General features: G+C 45.8%; 1 long non-coding RNA gene across 2 annotated transcripts in view; it reads left to right on the top strand.

Moving 5' to 3' along the window:
* LOC142660915 (uncharacterized) overlaps positions 1-20111 on the top strand; it is an 82878-nt gene that overhangs the window by 25534 nt on the left and 37233 nt on the right. The gene's annotated exons all lie outside the window — the stretch shown is intronic.

Below are 20111 nucleotides of genomic sequence, written 5' to 3'. Positions count from 1 at the left end.
TATAGATTTCTCCGGGAAGTTTATCTGGGCCAGAGCTCTTCCTGATCAGAAGTTAACACAGGGAAAGATAATGCATCTAGTTGTCGGTCTGTTTCAGTCTTTGATACCTGGAGTCTGGATTTATATAAATCCAGCAGAGGCATAGCTATAGGGGTCACAGCGGTCGCAATTGCGACCGGGCCCCTAAGACAGGGGGGTCTGAGGCTCCCCCGCACCACATCAATAAAAAGTTACTATAGTAACTACAGTACTTACCTTCCTGCTTCTGGAGCGCAGCGGAGGTCCTGACGTCACAACGCTATGAGCCTTGCACAGCATCCTGATCCTAGATAGAGTCAGGACATCTGCTGCGGCTGAAGAGGAGGGTAAGATTAATATCCCTGTCTGCTGAAGTTGATTGGCTGGGTCCGTCTCCCGGGACCCGCCAATCGCTGTTTTGAAGGGGCCGCAGCGCTCGTACGACAGCTGCTTCCCCTTCATTCCGGTCACTTGCTCACACTAAATTCCTGTCAGCGATTCACAGTGTGAGCGAGTAAGATAAATGAAGGGGAAGCAGCTCTCGTGCGATCGAACCTGTAAAAAAACACGAAAATAATTAGTAACACATAAAAAAGCAAAACAATTATTATTCTTACCTTTCCTGGGTCCAGCGCTGGAGCCGCAATGTCAGAGAGCTGGGCCCTATATCTAATCCTATCATGTGTGATACTGTCTGCGGAGCTGTGGATCTAATCCAATCATGTGTGATACTGTCTGCTGAGCCACTGTATCTAATCCTATCCATAGCTATAGGGTCGTAGTGCTGTAGATATGCTATGCTGTCTCCTATACACACACACACACACACATATACACACACACATTTTTTGGGGGGTATATGTATTGGGGCTATTTCCCCTGATATTTTAAGTCCTAAGTGATGACCCTGGCTGCTAGTGCTGCATTGTTGGGTCACTTAGGAGACCCAGCAATGCAGCTGAAAGCTGCAGGCCGTCGGCCATAAGAAGTTTGCAGGGGGGGGCCCAATAAGAACTTTTGCATCGGGGCCCATGAGCCTTTAGCTACACCCCTGAATTCCAGGTTGTATCAGGGAAAATCTATCTTTAATATCTGTCTGGGATGTGAGAGTACAGCCATCATCTGTGTCTATGGCCAAAAGCTAGAGCTGCTGTATTTTGTTTGACTAAATAGGCCAGTAATTTACCGTATTGGTTGCCCAATTCGTTTTTTAAGGAAAAATATTTTCTATTTATCTGTGAGGGCACGAAGATACAGTCTGCCTACACTCAGCCACAAAGTTCTATTTTAAATGCTAGGTCTGCTATATATATAGATTCTAAGGCCTTGTTCACATGGCGCTAAAAAAAACCTGACATGGCAAATAAACACCGTGTGAACAAGGCCTTACACTGAATAGAGACCGGCCAATTTGGATGTGCAGTTTGGCGCTTTATGTATGAAAAAGAAGACTGTAAGCATCCTCTGAGATACACTTTCAGTGCGTCCCATAACAATCTAGCGTTAGTACTCTCATCATGCGTCTGTAAAAAGGAATGCAGTTGGTCTGGAATTTGGCCTAATAATGTAAAATAGAAGGGATGATTATCGGCCCTATATAACACTGAATGTTGACCTTTAGTGAATGTGGCCAACATCGGGGTATGATCAGAAATTCCCCTAGGCAAATATTTAACATTAGTCAGATGAAGATAAAGAAGGTCATTACCCACCATATAGTCAATGCTAGTTAAGTGAGTGGCATCCCAAAATATGACAGGAGTAAGCACATTGGCTGAGATTATGTAAATGTTAGTACTACATTATTTAACCACCCTGGACCATAATTATAATTTAACCACCCCAGAGCAATCAAAAACGTGCCCAATGCAGAAGGACCTCCTGAAGTCGCAACCGAATCTACATGGTTGTATAATTTGTCTAAAGTTGGGCCGTGCAAGAGATTGAGGTCTCTCATGCATATGGTATTTACATTGGGAAAGGATGCTGCAAATAATGCTGCCTGTTGAAGGACATAAAAAATGGCTGGAGACGGGACATACACTCACAGGATATTAAAAGGGGGTTCAACTATGTTTGCTTTTGCGAACACAAATCTCCCTTCAGGGTATACCACTTGAGAATTAACTTTCCATCAAAGTGTTTTAAGAAAAAATATCCCACGTGAATATGAAGTATGGCACAAATGGAGAGACGACTGTACCCAGTTCTTATGAAGAAGATGTAATTTATCTTTTGATAAATTCATCATTAAACTATTACAATCAACATGTAAAAAAAGAAATAAAGCTATGTGGGTACATAAGCACACTAGAGACTTATCAAGGGTTTGCAGCAACACAAGTCTTAGGCTGGGTTCACACGACCTATTTTCAGACGTAAAAGAGGCGTATTATGCCTTGTTTTACGTCTGAAAATACGGCGGCAAACATCTGCCCATTCATTTGAATGGGTTTGCCGACGTACTGTGCCGACGACCTGTAATTTACGCGTCGTCGTTTGACAGCTGTCAAAAGACGACGCGTAAAATTACAGCCTCGTCAAAAGAAGTGCAGGACACTTCTTGGGACGTTTTTGGAGCCGTTTTCTCATAGACTCTATTGAAAACAGCTCCAAAAACGGCGGAAAAAACGGTGCGAAAATGCTGCGAAAACGGCGCAAAAAAACGCAGCGAAAAACATGAGTTGCTCAAAAAGCGTCTGAAAATCTTGTGCTGTTTTCCCTTGAAAACAGCTCTGTATTTTCAGACGTTTTTGGCTCAGCGTGTGAACATACCCTTAGGGTATGTTCACACGATGAGAGGCATTTACGTGTGAAAAGACAGACTGTTAACAGCTGCCTCGTTTCACACGTAATTGCTCCTCCTCGCATTTTGCGAGCCGTCTGAGACGCTCGTAAATCTTGAGCTGTGCTTCATTGAGTTCAATGAAGAACAGCTCAAATTACGTGGCAAAGAAGTACCCTGCACTTCTTTGCCGAGGCAGTCCATTTACGCGTCGTCGTTTGACAGCTGTCAAACGACGACGCATAAATTACAGGTCGTCTGCACAATACGTCGGCAAACCCATTCAAATGAATGGGCAGATGTTTGCCGACGTATTGTAGCCCTATTTTCAGGCGTAAAACGAGGCATAATACGCCTCGTTTACGCCTGAAAATAGGTCGTGTGAACCCAGCCTTATAACAAACAATGTATCAGTGTCTTACGTATGCGCACTACTCAGCATACTCGGTGCAGCTGGTTAATGGCGTGAGCGTAGGAGAGAGAGCGAGTCCTCAGCTTCTCTAGGAGAGTTAAGGAAAACAGCCCTATCTCCACCCTGAACCCGGAGCCATTGAGTAGGGAATACTTCTGTCTCGCATCTGTCGCTTGACCTCTGTGAATACGGCTCGTTGTTTCTGTAGCTCCACAGGAAAATCTTGGAAGACTGATATTTTTACGTTGTCATGATGAATTTCCTGCTTTCGTCTGGCCAATTTTAGAATTTTATCACAGTCCTTACAGTTGAGGAATCAGGCGAGAAGCGGTCTTGGTGGAGCACCTAGGGGGATCGTGAGTGTACTCTATTAGCAAGTTCTACTGCGAACGCAGATAAAAAGGAAGCATCAGGAAACTAGAATTTTACCCGTCGCGTTACAAACTGATCCTCAGATCTATTAGGCAGGCCAATAATCATACTATTGTTACGACGCATATGGTTTTCAAGGTTGTCTGCCTTTTATTTCCACAGCTCTCCTTTGGAGGTGAGAGTAGCAATAGATCTATGCATGTTTGCAGTACGATCATCAAGTTAAGAAACCCATTCCTCTAAACCTTGCATACAAAGCATTTTTTCAATAATTTTTCATTCTGCAGAGTAAAAATACACTTCATATGAACTACACAGTGTATTTCCCATTGAAATCAGTGGGAAGCTGCTTACAGGTATTTTTATTTTGGAACATAATACGAGCATTTTACTCTCCAAAATACGCCTGAAAATATGCTGTGTGATTATGGCCTTAGGTTTCACCTCTACCCCTATAGGTTTTAGCAGGGTGTTGCTGGTAGCGGATCAGTCTTTCTGAGGTCTAATGTGATTTAATGTTTCTTCAGTTAGTTAGCAGACATCAGTGTTCTAGATATAGAACAAGGGAACTGTCTTGAGTAGATGTTTCAAAATACAATAGCCATTTTTTGAGTTGTTGTTATTGATGGTGCAGGTCAATACGTTGAAGATTTGAATTGATTTGTTGATTCTCATGACCATCATCACGATGACCAGGTAGAGAAAGATGGGTTTTTTTGTTTTTGTATCGGGGAAGGCGGATTTGTTGCCTCTTTTTTATCTTCTTGTCCCAAAGTAGTATTGGATAGTGTTTATTCATTGGCTCAAGGGCAAGGGATATATAGTGTTTAAAAGAGATTGCAGAGGTGGTGGAACCTAGAAGAGGTCAAAGTTTCCATATTGTAGATGATGTTTTATTACACTTCAAACAAATGAGTAATTGGAGAACACAATTTAAGTTTGTACAGGCAGCTCTATAGTTTTTTCACCAACTAGAAAAAATAAATATGTTTCCCCAGGACTGAATATCACCTTATTTTTCAATGAATGGTCCCCACAAAACCACACATTGCAATGACACTGTCGTCTTGATGGATGTTTTAGACAGACCAGATGCGTATAATTTTTTAAAATATTTTTATATGATTTATATACTTTGTTTTATCAGTGGAGACCGGTAACCCCATTAGCCAATGTGCCTTATAGAGTTAATCCCCCCTCAATGGCTCCAGTCAGTTATCTGCAGCTATCTTTCACAGCTGGTTATTGGCGATCGAGCTAGAGAAGGACAACTGATGGGGCTGTATTTATTTGTTGAAGGAGAATACAAGGCTATTCCACAAACACATACTGTGTCCATCTAAACCCTATTAGGTATGTGCACACACAAACTCAAAAATGTCTGAAAATACCGGGCTGTTTTCAGGGGAAAACAGCTCCTGATTTTCAGACGTGTTTTGAGCAACTTGCGTTTTTCGCAGTATTTTTTACGGCCGTTTTTTAAGCTGTTTTTCTATAGAGTCAATGAAAAACGGCACCAAAAACTTCCCAAGAAGTGACATGCACTTCTTTTCCGCGGGCGTCTTTTTATGTGCTGTTTTTTAAAAACGGTTGCGTAAAAAACGCCCCATCGGAACAGAACACCGTATTTCCCATTGAAATCAATGGGCAGATGTTTGCAGGCATTCTGCTACCGATTTTTCAGCCGTTTTTCGATACGTTTACAGCCCGGAAAATGGCTGAAAACACTACGTGTGAACATACCCTAAGCACGACGTGTTTCTTCACTTTTATTACTCTGCAGTGAATCATCAGGAGCTTTGCAAAGCTAATGTAATCGTTCCTCTGAGAATCTAGAGGATTTGTGTACAATGCACTAAACATAGAATCATGCGTGGCGTGCATATAGATGCGAGCCGCCATTAGTGGCAAAGATCTCCATCCAATAAAGGCACAGATTCCACCCACTGATCAGGTCACGGCTGTCCTCAGCCAATCACATGGCCTGCTGCTTATTCTGTCTCCCGTCCCGTTGACTGGGGGCTCATCTACTACTGACCAATAGCTGATCAGTGTAGGGACAGCCTATACCCATCCCCCTTCCAGGGGGCGAGGCAAGAACTCCGGAGCAGCCCTGATTGCTTTTGGTATTTTCCTGTGTTGGTCCATGACCGTTTTGTCATACTGATCATCATAACCTTCCTCATACTAAGGAGGATTATCAATATTGGGAAACAGAAGTATGACTATAGGCTAGTGTTGTGTGTTGGATGTGTTAGAATCTGTCAGCTATTGCAGCTGTAATCAGGGGTAGCGTGGTATATATTTGGTAAAGATAAGTATGCAGGCTATTAAGAACATTCTAGAAGGCTCTCTCTGATGAACAGGAGTTTTTGATGAAATATAGCAACTTGAGAGAATCATACTACCAGTGGCGTAGCTATAGGGGTCGTAGCGGTCACAGTTGCGACCGGGCCCTAAGCCTGGGGGGCCCCCTTTGCTATACACCATGCAGCATGTAATAATTTTCTGTGGGGTGAAGCCGGCACTTCTTGGTTACGGTCACATGGTACACTTAGTGTACCATGTGATCGTGTTTTCACGTGACACGTCTTCCAGTCAGTGCAGTGGAAGAGCCGGTGTGGAGGACTCCAGGTGAGCTGCAGAGTCTGTGTTGTGTTGTATTGTGTTGCCTTGTAATGTATTGTGCTATTTGCGGTTGAGACTGGGGGCCCATTAAATTACAGCCCCCCTCCTCTCTCCACCGCAAACTGCACAATACAACACAATACGTTACACAATATGGGTCGCGTCCCCCTGGGGATTCGTGTGAAGACCTCCGAGGGGTCGGGAGTCACTCACCGAGGTCCCGGTTCCATTCAATGCTGGAGCAAGGAGCTGACATCTCCTTGATCCAGCATTCACTGTGCCCTGAGCGGCTCGACGCAGGCAGGCGGGATGTAGCAACATCTTCGCGCCTGTCTGTGCCGAGTCACTCATCGCACACGCCGGAGGAGGCAAAGGATCCTCCACCCGACGTGGGAACGGGGATAGGTAAGTAATTATGCTATTTTTCTATTATACACATATGGGGCATTATACTGTATGGGGGGCTGATATTGCGGGAGGGGAATTATACTGCATGGGGGCTGATATTGCGGGAGGGGCATTATACTGCATGTGGGGCCTGATATTGCGGGGGGCATTATACTGCATGGGGGGCTGATATTGCATGGGGGCTGATAAGATGGGGGGGCATTATACTGCTTGGGGGCTGATATGGGGGAATTATACTGTATGGGAGGCATTATACTGCATGGGGGCTGATATGGGTGAATTATACTGTATGGGGGGCTGATATGGGGGCATTATACTGTATGGGTAGCTCATATGGGGGGCATTATACTATATGGGGGGCATTATACTGTATGGGGAGCTCATATGGGGGACATTATACTGTATGGGAAGCTCATATGGGGGGCATTATACTGTATGGGGAGCTCATATGGAGGGCATTTTACTGTATGGGGAGCTCATATGGGGGGCATTATACTGTATGGGGGCACTATAATGTATGGGGGTAGCTATGTGGGGCATTATACTGTGGGGGTTGATATGGGGGGGCATTATACTGTGTGGGGGCAGCTATGGGAGCATTATACTGTGTGGGGGCTAGGGATGTCACGATACCAGAATTTGGACTTCGATACCGATACTTCGTTTAGTATTGCGATTTCGATACCAATTCGATACTTTGCCAACAGTAATAATAAAAAAAAGTTCTTCCATTTTCTCATGTGAGGCGCGAGGTGTGGTGATTGTTACGTCCATGGCCGGGGATCGCCGTTCTAACTCACCCCCTGACGATCCCAGCCATGGCCATCTCTCTGCTCGGCGTCCTCCTCCTCCTTGCAGACGCCGGCACTCTGTTCCGGGTCCTCGTGCTGTTTCCCGCAGGGCGCGCACGCCCGCGCGTGCACGGCCTTAAAGGGCCAGTACGCGTCCAGCTGTCAAAGATCAGTTATCAGCCCAAATGGCTGCTGGACTATAAAAAGGGGCTCTGCCCACTGGTTCCTTGCCTGAGCATTACTGTATTCCCTAGTTTGTCTTGCTAAAGGTCTCCCAGTGTTTTCCAGTTCCCAGTGTTACCCGTTCCTGCTGCCTGTACCCTGTATCCCGTGCTATCGTTACCTCACCTGCTGTGAAAGCCAAGTCATGTCTTCCCGCTGCATCCGCGGCGTTACCTGCTGTGAAAGCCAAGTCTTGTCTCCCCGCTGCATCCACGGCGTCACCTGCTGTGAAAGCCAAGTCGTGTCCCTGCCACTGTCTACATTGCCTCAGGTACCCGTTCTGAACTATAGACGTTGTTTTGTACCTTGTTGGCCAGCTGCTAGCCCGCTATGCGGTACGGCCCAGTGGGTCCACACCCCGCACCGTGACAGTACGCTCAGGCCATGGACACCGCTGGCCAAGTCAAGAGCCTGTCATCCTCCCAAGCCATGCAGGCGGACCTGCAGGATCTGCAAGTGCGACAGGATCAACTCATTGTGGCAGTAGACTCCATGGCGCAGCATCTTGGTGCGCTGGTTTCTTCCGTCATCGCTCCTAGTCAAACTCCTCCGATCGACCCTCCTGCTACACCTCCTGGCAGCTCCAGTTCGGACTCTCGGTTCTCGCTGCCATTACCACCTCGGTTTAATGGAGACGCAAGTTCATGCAGGGGGTTCCTGAACCAATGCCAAATCCACTTCACTCTGCACGCCCGAGCATTTCCTTCGGACGGAGCCAGGATCGCGTTTATTGTATCCCTACTCGCCAGCAAGGCCCTAGTGTGGGCAAATCCAATCTCGGAACGACAGGGACCCGAGACCAGAGACTTCCAAGGGTTTGTGCGGTTGTTCCGTTCTGTATTTGAGGAGCCTGGACGAGCCTCATCGGCAGCCACTGCTATCTTTGACCTGCGTCAGGAGGACGCCTCCGTGGGCGAATACACCATCCAGTTCCGGACTCTGGCAGGAGAACTGTCCTGGAACAATGAGGCCTTGGTTGCATCCTTCTGGCATTGCCTATCGCCTGAGATCAAAGACGAACTGGCTGCTCGAGATCTCCCAGCTGCCCTGGATGACCTGATTCTACTTGCTACCCGCGTGGACATAAGGCTCAGAGAGAGATCCCAAGAGATCCTTCAGGAGAGACGACTTCCTAGACTGGCGCCCAACTTCCAGCAACCCCTCTTGCCTTGTTCTTCTGCTGCGCCCGAGGTTCCGATGCAGGTGGATCGGCTTAAACTGTCTGATCAAGAGAGACAGAGCAGGCGCACCTCTGGACTCTGTCTGTATTGCGGCCTCGCTGGCCATGTCGTGCGTCTGTGTCTCCAGAGGCCTAAGAAACCCCAACGCCTGGGATTGGTTGGAGAGACAACCCTGGGCGCTACTGCACTTGAAAGAGAATTCTCGTCCAAGCTGTTCATTCCTGTGACCATCGTCGCTGGCGAGAGACCTCATCCAGTCTCTGCCTACCTGGACTCTGGCTCCGAAGCCAATTTCATCTGTCAGGATCTTGTGGATCTTCTTCATTTGCCTACTGTTTTGCTGGAGAGACCATTGATCGTTGCCTCAGTAGATGGACTGCCTTTGCCTGACCCAGTATTGTCTGTGACCAAGCCGTTGAGACTCAAGGTGGGAGCTCTTCATTCCGAGCTCATCTCTCTGTATGTCCTGTCCAAGGCCGTCAACCCCGTGCTGCTGGATTTGCCTTGGCTCCGTCTTCACGCCCTAATCCTTAATTGGAACTCTGGAGATGTTCTTCAGTGGGGTTCCAAGTGTCTAGACCGCTGTCTGGGTCATGTCCATCCATCCCAGCCTTCTTCGCCTCAGTTATTGACAGGGTTGCCTCCTTGTTACTCTCAGTTCGCTGATGTCTTAGACAAAAAGGAGGCAGAGATATTGCCACCACATCGAGAATACGACTGTCCTATCGACTTGGTCCCTGACTCTTCCCCTCCTCGCGGTAGAGTATACCCTCTTTCCTTACCAGAGACTCAGTCTATGTCGGCCTACATTAAAGAGAATCTAGAGAGGAGCTTCATACGAAAGTCTTCATCCCCGGCCGGAACTGGGTTTTTCCTTGTCAAAAAAAGGATGGATCCCTACAACCCTGCATTGACTACCGGGGTCTCAATCAGATCACGGTGAAGAACAGGTACCCCTTGCCGTTGATTTCTGAGCTCTTTGATCGTATACGGGGGGCGAAAAAAAATTCCAAGCTTGACCTGCGGGGGGCCTACAATCTAATCTGGATCCGTCAGGGAGACGAGTGGAAGACTACCTTTAACACACGTGATGGACACTACGAATATTTGGTCATGCCCTTCGGCCTGTGTAACGCTCCCGCAGTATTTCAAGAATTTGTGAATGACATATTTCGTGACCTCCTCTATGTCTGTGTTGTGGTGTACCTCGATGATATCTTGATTTTTTCCCCAGATCTTGTGACTCATCAGGGCCATGTCCGCCAGGTGTTGCTTAGATTAAGAGAGAATCATCTCTACGCCAAGTTGGAGAAGTGTGTGTTCCAAGAGAAGTCTCTACCCTTCTTGGGCTATATCATCTCTGATCAGGGCCTCAAGATGGACCCCAAAAAGGTCAAGGCTGTCCTGGAGTGGCCACGTCCTCAAGGCTTAAGGGCCATACAACGCTTCCTGGGATTCGCCAACTTCTACAGACTGTTCATCCCCAACTTCTCTTCTCTGACAGCCCCCATCTCCACCCTCACTAAGAAGGGTATGAATGCCAAAGTGCGGACTCCAGAGGCGGAGATCGCATTTGAAACCTTAAAGAAAGCCTTCATGTCTGCCTCCATTCTGCACCATCCTGATGTGGCCCTGCAGTTTTCGTTAGAGGTGGACGCCTCCTCTATTGGTGCCGGTGCTCTATTGTTCCAGAGGGGTTCGAGAGGCAAAACGGTGGTATGTGGTTACTACTCCAAGCTGTTTTCTTCTGCAGAGTGCAACTACTCGATTGGGGATCGGGAGTTACTGGCCATCAAGCTGGCTCTGTAGGAGTGGAGACACCTACTGGAAGGCGCAGCGCATCCTATCCTGGTCTTCACGGACCACAAGAACTTGACCTACCTACAGACGGCTCAACGGCTGAACCCTCGTCAAGCCAGATGGTCAGTTTTTTGCACGGTCCCGGTTCGAACTCCACTACCGACCTGCCGACAAGAATGTGAGGGCCGATGCCTTGTCCAGGTCATTTGAGACAGAGGACACTGTGCAGTCCCCACAGAATATTATCGATCCTTCCTGCATCTACTCTGTCAACCCTCTGCAGGTTAGAGGCATTCCCCCAGGAAAAACTTTCGTACGGCTGGCAGACAGAGGAAGAATCCTTCGCTGGGGTCACAGTTCCAAGCTGGCAGGACATGCGGGTGCCCGTAAGACCCGAGACCTAATTGCCCGTCAGTTCTGGTGGCCCACGCTGCCCAAAGACGTCATAGACTTTGTCTCCTCCTGTACGGTGTGTGCAGCCAACAAGGGTGCCCACTCCAGACCAGCCGGTCTGCTCCAAACACTGCCTGTGCCCGAGGCCCCCTGGCAGCATATTGCTATGGATTTTGTTACAGATCTGCCTCCCTCTGCAGGATGCAGTGTGATCTGGGTGGTGGTGGATCGTTTTTCAAAGATGGCTCATTTTGTTCCCCTGACTGGTCTGCCTTCTGCCGCTCGACTGGCTGACCTCTTCATGCAACACGTCTTCCGTCTGCATGGATTACCTCTGCATATTGTCTCGGATCGAGGGGTCCAGTTCACCTCTAAGTTCTGGAGAGCACTCTGTGGCCTACTCGGGGTAAAGTTGGACTTCTCCTCAGCTTACCACCCTCAGTCCAATGGGCAAGTTGAGGGGATTAATCAAATTATGGAGAACTACCTACGGCACTTTGTTTCCAGAAGACATGATGACTGGGTGCAGCTGCTCCCGTGGGCGGAGTTCTCTTATAATAACCATACCAATAAGTCCACCACCTCCAGTCCGTTCTTCATAGTCTATGGCCAACATCCTCGAATACCCCTGCCCGGCTCTACTATGTCTCAGGTGCCTGCAGCCGATTCTACCTTCAGGAACTTTCTGCAAATATGGCAGCAGACACGGTCTTCTATTCTGCTGGCGGTGAACCACATGAAGAGAAAGGCGGACACTAGAAGACGAGAACCTCCCCAGTTTCCTCCAGGTACAAAGGTCTGGCTGTCTTCCAGGAACATCCGGCTGAGGGTGTCATCTTGCAAGTTTGCTCCCACATTCCTTGGACCCTTCGAGATTCTGCTGCAGATCAATCCTGTCGTACAAGCTTCGACTGCCTCCTACCCTCAAGATCCCTAACTCCTTCCACGTCTCCTTGCTAAAACCCGTGGTTCTAAACCGCTACTTCAGGACTCCTAGTTCCGCAGTGGCTCCTGGCAGTTCATCCGGAACTTTCGAAGTGAGGGAGATCCTGGCCATCAAAAAAGTAGGAGGCAGGACTTGGTGGATTGGAGGGGATTTGGTCCAGAAGAGAGGTCTTGGGAGCCAGAGGAGAATATCGATGCCCCTGGCCTCGTGAAGAAATTTCTTTCCCGCTCTGGTCCCAAGAAGAGGGGGCGTAAGAGGAGGGAGACTGTTACGTCCATGGCCAGGGATCGCCGTTCTAACTCACCCCCTGACGATCCCAGCCATGGTCATCTCTCTGCTCGGCGTCCTCCTCCTTGCAGACGCCGGCACTCTCTTCCGGGTCCTCGTGCTGTTTCCCGCAGGGCGGGCGCGCGCGCCCGCGCGTGCACGGCCTTAAAGGGCCAGTACGCGTTCAGCTGTCAAAGATCAGTTATCAGCCCAAATGGCTGCTGGACTATAAAAAGGGGCTCTGCCCACTGGTTCCTTGCCGGAGCGTGATTGTATTCCCTAGTTTGTCTTGCTAAAGGTCTCCCAGTGTTTTCCAGTTCCCAGCGTTACCCGTTCCTGCTGCCTGTACCCTGTATCCCGTGCTATCGTTACCTCACCTGCTGTGAAAGCCAAGTCGTGTCTTCCCGCTGCATCCGTGGCGTTACCTGCTGTGAAAGCCAAGTCGTGTCTCCCCGCTGCATCCGCGGGGTCACCTGCTGTGAAAGCCAAGTCGTGTCTTCCTGCTGCGAAAGCCAAGTCGTGTCCCTCCCACTGTCTACATTGCCTCAGGTACCCGTTCTGAACTATAGACATTGTTTTGTACCTTGTTGGCCAGCTGCTAGCCCGCTACGCGGTACGGCCCAGTGGGTCCACACCCCGCGCCGTGACAGTGATGAATTTAACTTCCACGTGCCTCACATTAATAGTAATTAACCCCATCATGTTTCTCAGTCATAATGGGTTAATGTGTAAGGTACATGATGGGGTTAATTACTATTAATGTGAGGCACATGGAGGTTAAATTCATCGCACCTCGTGCCCCACAATAAGTGATGGAAAGAAGTTTTTATTTTATTTTTTTACAGCGTACACATCATAAATGATCAATATATGCACTCCAAAACGCATTAGTACTAAGGGCTAGGTCAAGGTCATAGGCCGACCTCCCATATAATCAGATAGGCAACTCTATTTAAATATTGAAACCACAGAGAGAAAAGAGTTTGTAGCCAGGAAATTATGTTAAACATTAGAAATTTTTATTAACATATATACAAATACATTCATATAAAATATATATGGGATACAATATATAAAAAAGGACAAGACTCTAGAAAAAGTTTCAAGGAGCACACATCAAAGATGTCAATATGCAAAAATAGGTTTGGCTATATTATCCATTTACACAGAATTCAGTAACTATCGTGGAAAGGTACCTCTTGTGGGGCAAAGTCACACATCGTATTATTACTGCTATTCAATATAGGTAAGCTGTATCCAACACCTCTTATCTTTTAGCTACAAAGTTAAAGGCATGGTGTCGCCCCAAAAACATGTTTTTTTTTTAAAATTTAAACATTTAGTGTGTGGGTGATTAAACATTGTTCAAATTTTTTTTATTTTTTTCGCGAGTCAGGAAATATTATAAATTTTTTCAAATTTATAATACTACCCATTTTTGGTCACTAGATGGAGCTGTTTGGAGCTAGTTCCCAAAATTGCAGCATTGCAACATTGGGTTAAAAGCTATCGCTCTAGTGAGCTCTCAGCAATCCCCCCTCCTTTATCCTGGCTAGTGCCGGGATAAACGAGGGGTTTGAAAGGTTTAACCTCCTACACTGTGTGTCGCCATTTTTTGAGGTAACCCACAGTGTAGTAGGTTTACATGCAGTAGTAAACACACACAAACACTAACATACATTGAAATCGCTTACCTGCTCCTGCCGCCGCGGCCCGTCCGCTCCCTTTGCTGCCGCTGTTCCATGTGCACTTGTCCGGAAGCCGCGACCGGAAGTAGTAATATTACTGTCCAGCCGCGACTTCCGGTCCACGGGAAAATGGCGCCGGACGGCGCCAATTTCGAATAGGACTGTGTGGGAGCGGCGCATGCGCAGTTCCCACACAGACGCCGTACACGGCAGTCAATGGGACGGGAGCCGTTCGCAGTCCCTATGGGACTGTGGCTGCCGTATTCCATGTCTGTGTGTGTCGTTAATCGACACACACAGAAATGGAACAAAAAATGGCAGCCCCCATAGGGAAGAAAAAGTGTGAAAATAAGAAACAGTAAAACACAAACACACAAATGAAAATAAACGTTTATATTAAGGCACTAACATCTTTAACATATAAACAAATTATTTGTGATGACACTGTTCCTTTAAGGTAGTTGATCTTGAAGCAATACCTGGTATCTAGATCCCTATACAATATCTCTGTTTATATGGGGCCGTTTGTAATGTGACTTTGCCCCACAAGAGGTACCTTTCCACGATAGTTACTGAATTCTGTGTAAATGGATAATATAGCCAAACCTATTTTTGCATATTGACATCTTTGATGTGTGCTCCTTGAAACTTTTTCTAGAGTCTTGTCCTTTTTTATATATTGTATCCCATATATATTTTATATGAATGTATTTGTATATATGTTAATAAAAATTTCTAATGTTTAACATAATTTCCTGGCTACAAACTCTTTTCTCTCTGTGGTTTCAACATCATAAATGATGCAAAAACATTGTTATGAAGGTTATTACAGCCACGCCAATACCGAATATGTGTGTTTTATGTATTGAGACTTATTTTAATGTTTATTGTAAAAAAGGTGTGTGTTTTTTATTTAACATTACTTTATGTTTTTACTAATGTACTGGTATATATCTATATGCCAGTACATTAGCCTGTGTACTGATAGTAAACAGGCAGTTGTTAGGGCATACCTAAGTATGTCCTAACAGAAAATATGGTCAGACAGCCCTGGGGCCCTTCAATGGACCCTGGGCTGCCTGCCGATATATGGTATGTCCCTCAATCGCATCACAGGAATTCCCTGTGACGCGATCCAAGGGGCATCCCCCCCTTCTCATTTTTCCCTGACTGCTGCAGTCCTCTGTGATCGCAGCATTCACGGGAATAACGGCGGAGATGAGAGGATTCTCTGATCTCCGCCAGCGGGGCTGCAGCTGTGCAAGTCATTGCCCCGCTCCTGACAGTAAGTGCGCGTGCGGTCAGCCTGAGGTGATGCGGCCGGCGCTGCACTAATGAGCGGCGGTTCAGGCACTGAGGACAGAACATGGGGGTGGTTTTCAGTGCGCCCGCCATGTTCTGTCTTCAGGGTCGCCGCTCATTAGTGCAGTGCTGACCGCGCGCACATGTCAGGACCCAGGAGCGGGAAAATGACTATTACACAGCCGCAACCCCGCTCTCATACATTCATGTGTTACTATACTGAGCTGTGCGGCGGCACAGCTCAGTATCGAAATACATGAAATAACGGTATTGAACGATTTGGGGATGCAGAGTATCGAAACAGTATCAAAGTTTCAATGCATCGTGCATCCCTAGTGGGGGCATTATACTATGGGGGCTGTTGGGCAAGGCGTCTGGGCATAGGCGCGCAAAGGGGTCTGATGATGGTGGTGTTGGGGAGCCCCAAGCTCAATTCTTGCACGCGGGCACATGAGCCTTTAGCTACGCCCCTGCATACTACATTGGTTTCACAACACTGATATTATTACATGCAATGAGGGATGTTTTATTTTGGTCTCGCAACATGTACACTCCCCCACATTTTAGAGTCCACTTGGATATATTATGTACTATGAGATAGGTCATATGAAACTTGCATATCACATATAATCATGAATTTCCTTTTTATGTAATTATTGTAGATCGTAAATCCACCTACATTCTTTTTCTGGTAACCTGTCCAGATTACCTCCTCGACTTGAGTCGTACCACTTCTATGGTTTGGAAGGGAAGTCCCTCTGGATTGTCCACATGTGTTTCTCACATATGTCATGCTAAGCATGTATCTTCCTCCCTTCATATATTTTCGATATGGTCCCAAATTCTTCTCCGGAACTCTCTAAATGTCTTCCCAACATAATTATGTGAGAAGGCACATGTGGCCATATAAATGACCCCTTTGGTTTTGAAGTTTGCAAATTCTCTGTATACAACTGTCCCATAGTGGCACTAGTAAATGTATTTCTCCTAGCTATGTACTTACATGACTCACCCGTTTTGTGGAAAACCATGATAATGGAGGTGGCACTTCGATGAAGTGGCTGTGTACAAAACGATCTTGGAGATCGCCTAAAAGTGATTAGTGGGTATGGGGCGACTGCATTAGCCAGATCTTTGATTGCTGTTAGAATTGGCCAAAATTTCTTGAAAAAAAAAAAAACATTCCTCCACTCTGTAACATCTATGGCCGCGGACCGTCGTCCTGACTTAACCCCTGACGGCCACGGACGTGTGAGTGACGGACGACATCTCCCACCCGGGAGACATCGGCACTCACTTCCGCATCTAGGTACTGGCTCGCGCACGCGCGTGCTTAAAGGGCCAGTACATACCCATGCAGAATATCTGCAAATTAGCCCAGAATACATCTGGACTATAAAAAGGGCTGTGCCCTTCCATTGATTGCCTGAGCGTTGTTGTGTTACCCTAGTCTGTCTTTGCAAGTGGTCCCTTAGTGTTTTCCAATTCCCAGTGTTCCGTTCCTGCTTCCAGTACCCCGTATCCTGTGCTACCGTGCCCCTAAGTGTTGGAGTCGTGTTATGCTCTCTGCTACATCTGCTGTGTTGCACCCCGCCTGGTGCCTGCCTACTGCTGAAGCCTCATCTCAGCCTGAAACCACCGCTACCGTCTACTTTGCCTCAGGTACCCTTTCCAGAACTATAGACATTGCCTATACCAGTTTGGCCAGCTGCTATCCCGCTACACGGTACGGCCCAGTGGATCCACACCCCGTGTTGTGACAGACGCCTTGCAAACACTTATCTTTACGATATTTTCTAAGTCTGCAGCGTAGAAATACACTTCATATGAATTTCAGTGTATTTCCTTTAAAGGAATTACTTCTCGAGCAATTCCCAAGAGTGAAAGTTTATGGAATTGCTATACAAGCAATTACCCAAAGGCAGCTGGAGACTTCCTGGATCAAGCGTACAACTAAATCAGCTACCTCAAGTCTGTCACCAGAGTCTAAGGCTTCTCTATGGTTTTCACCAGAGCCTGATGCAAGGTAGGTTTGATTTGGCCACATAAAACCCAGGTTGCTTTTAGAGAATAAGGTGTTTGACAGGAGGTGCACTTGCAGGCAATACCAGAACGGATAACCAAAAAGCCAGAGGGGCGATCAACAATCAGAGTTCAAACCAGGAGAGCCTAAAAGTCCAAATCGCAAAACAGAAGAACACCAGGAGTAGCAGAGGTCGAAACCACATGTGAGCAGAACATTCAAATCAGTGTGCAGAGGGTAAATCCAAAGACAAAGCCGAAGTCAAGTTCAAAGAGTCCAAGTATTTGAGGTGATTCAGGGTGTAACCTTGATCAGACACATGCTTTCACAAGAAAATCACAAGCAACAATGAAAAAAAACTGAACAGACTCAAATACTCCACCCTTGGCCCTTATAGGATACAGACAGAGAAATAAGATTGGCTCTGCATCTCAAACCAGAGCCACCCAGAAGCTTGGCTAGTAGTCATGCCTACCTAAAAGTGACAGACGTTTCCTAACAATTCCCATTGAAATCAAGGCTACTTGTATTTTGGAGCATAATACGAGCGTTTTACACTCGAAAATATGCTTTGTGAATATGGCCTTAGGTTTCGCCTCTACCTGTATAGGTTTTAGCAATCGGTCTTTCTGAGGTCTACTGTGATTTAACGTTTCTTCAGTTAGTTGGCAGACATAAGTGTTCTAGATGTAGAACAAGGGAACTGTCTGGAGTAGATGTTTCAAAATACAATAGCTGTTGTTGTTATTGATGGTGTAGGTAAATAGGTTTAACTGGTTGCCGACACAGGATGAGAATACTCATCCTGAGCGGCGGGTACTTGGCGCATTAGGACGAGTATTCCTGTCCTGTGTGACAGCCAGTGTCCGCACGCAATGATGAGCGGGGCAACGGCTGTAATACACATCCACAGCCCCACTCTATCAGCGGAGAGAAGCGAAACCTCAAAGCTGAAGTGAGAAGGGGGTCTCCCCTTTGATCGAGTCACAGGAAATCCCTGTGACGCGATCAATGGCTATACCTGGTATGGGCAGACAGCCCAGGGTCCATTGAAGGACCCCAGGGGTATCTGACCATATTTCCTGTTAGGGCATACTTAGGTATGTCCTAACAACTGCCTGTGTACAATCAGTACACAGGCTAATGTACTGGCATATAGATATATGCCAGTACATTAAAGTTAAAAAATCCCTCTATGGGATTAAAAAACAAAAGTGAAATTTAAAAAAACTTGTTAAAAAAAAAAGAAAAAAAGAAGTATTTGATAGTGTTTGTTCATTGGTTCAAGGGCCATAGATATATAGTACTCGAAAAGAAAAATTGCAGAGGTGGTGAAATTTAGAGGAGATCAAAGGTTCCATATTGTAGATGATGTTCTATTACGCTTCAAAGAAATAAGTAATTGTAGAACACGATTTGAGTTTGTACAGGCTATAGTCTATAGTCTTCTGTTCAAAGGAATCTTCATAATTTGTCAAATTGCATAATTTCCATATCAAAGTCAGTTTTAGGAAGATAAAATGTAGGAAAATAAGTGGAAGGGTCCAGGAGTTTAGGAGAGGATGCTGATACAACCTTTGTAGTGCACAACACAATGGCTACGCTGTAAATCGTTGATGTGTATAACAAGGAAGAAATAGGTGGGTGCATGATTAGAAAGAAACGGAATGCTTTCTTATATTTGTCATTAAGGAAAGTGCATTCACATTTGGAGGTAGACGGGTAAGTGTTCGGCTCGGTTTAACATAAACCGTTGTATTTATACGCCGGACGTATCCATAGGCCCTCATTCACCCGATGTATGCCAAAAGTCTCCTCTTGGCATACACCAGGCCAGTATGAATAACTATACATAGTTTTTTTTTTCCAGTATGTTATAGCATAGTAGACTACACCATTCTATACAAAATGTATACTGCAGCGCAGTATACTTTTTTTTTGTTCAATGGAGTCCTATGAGCGACGTATCCCACTATATGCCTAAACAGTGTCATACATTGGAGTTGTACATAGGGAAATCCTATTACTTATTTTAAAACGGAATGTCTCATATTTAACTTTATTTCGTTTTTTTGGTGGGTGGCATATTGGAGACGCAATTTCTTTTGGAATTGTCTATTGACAGTGCAGCAGGATATATGCGCTTTATCCAAGAAGAGATGGAGTGCAGCCCTTCACCTAGAGACCTGGGAGTTACATGGGAGCTTCCTCAGTGTGTGTATATATAGTACTACTATCCTGCCTTATCAAGGCCTCCAGCAGTACAGCAGAGCTATATGGACTCAGAAATCCATTAATGCCTATTACATTAGCTATATTATATACACAAGTTTACTTTTTGTTAAAATAAAGAAAAAAAAACAAGCAAAAGGTTAGAAAACATTTATTAACAAACTGTCACAGTAAAAGTAAAATATGTATCAATCAAATCCATCCAATAACCCTTAAAATCAAAAGGCCAAAAGATCAACTACTGTAAGTGAATATTAAAAACAAGAAAACAAAAAAAATAATCTCTATTAACTGGTATGCTCACTACACTTTTTTTTACAAATCGGATTACATAAAAAAGAAAAATTTTTTTTACAGCTAATAGCAGGAAACGTCCTGCAATTTTAAAAATGGTGTAAATATAAAAATCTGTAGCAAATTTTTGTTTTTGTTTTTTTTCTTTAAACATTCATTGTTCAGTTTGTGTCATTCACATAGTTATATAATCTTGAAACTACTTGGGAAAAAAAAAAAAGACCAGCTTATTTTTCGCCAAAAACAGTGCCTCTCTTGGCCATTTTATTTTTTTTCAGCATAGCCATGTTCTTATCTCACACAACCCCTTTAAGATACTCTGAGTACAACAACATTTTATATTTTGAGC

Source organism: Rhinoderma darwinii, chromosome 1 (genome assembly GCF_050947455.1).
Source record: "Rhinoderma darwinii isolate aRhiDar2 chromosome 1, aRhiDar2.hap1, whole genome shotgun sequence".
Taxonomy (NCBI): Eukaryota; Metazoa; Chordata; class Amphibia; order Anura; family Rhinodermatidae; genus Rhinoderma; species Rhinoderma darwinii.
The sequence above is the reverse complement of the archived record's forward strand: the minus strand, read 5'-3'. Positions and strand labels throughout refer to the sequence as shown.